At 36.5% G+C, this 351-nt stretch overlaps 1 protein-coding gene across 1 annotated transcript in view; it reads right to left on the bottom strand.

Annotated features, from left to right (window-relative positions):
* LOC119592941 (non-symbiotic hemoglobin 1-like) overlaps positions 1-351 on the bottom strand; it is a 72,468-nt gene that overhangs the window by 913 nt on the left and 71,204 nt on the right. The window lies entirely within an intron of this gene.

The raw sequence follows: 351 nt of genomic DNA, 5'->3' as shown, positions 1-351 counted from the left end.
ATCATGTAGAGGCTTTAATCATTCTTACTACCACTTTGCCCAATTGCCTGCCTGCTTGCCTATACGTCCATGTATGTTTCTACTTACCTGCCATCCTATTCATCAGTCAACATAACCATTTAGAGAATAATAGTGATATATCGACTCAGTAGTTCGATTTTCAACGGCTGAATTCACTGCTGACTTGCTGACTGGTGATCGACTAGTTTTTATAAAATCTTGACATTTTGTGGGATAACTAATAGCTTAAAAAACAACTTACTTTATGACAGTTACGTATGCAAATACATAATTTGCATACGCCTTCAAAACAATTTTGAAAAAGAGGAACGAAGCAACATAGGTGCCAAC

The sequence above is a fragment of the Penaeus monodon genome, chromosome 31 (assembly GCF_015228065.2).
Source record: "Penaeus monodon isolate SGIC_2016 chromosome 31, NSTDA_Pmon_1, whole genome shotgun sequence".
Lineage (NCBI taxonomy): Eukaryota > Metazoa > Arthropoda > Malacostraca > Decapoda > Penaeidae > Penaeus > Penaeus monodon.
Note: the sequence above shows the minus strand (reverse complement) of the source record. Positions and strands in the feature narration are given on the sequence as shown.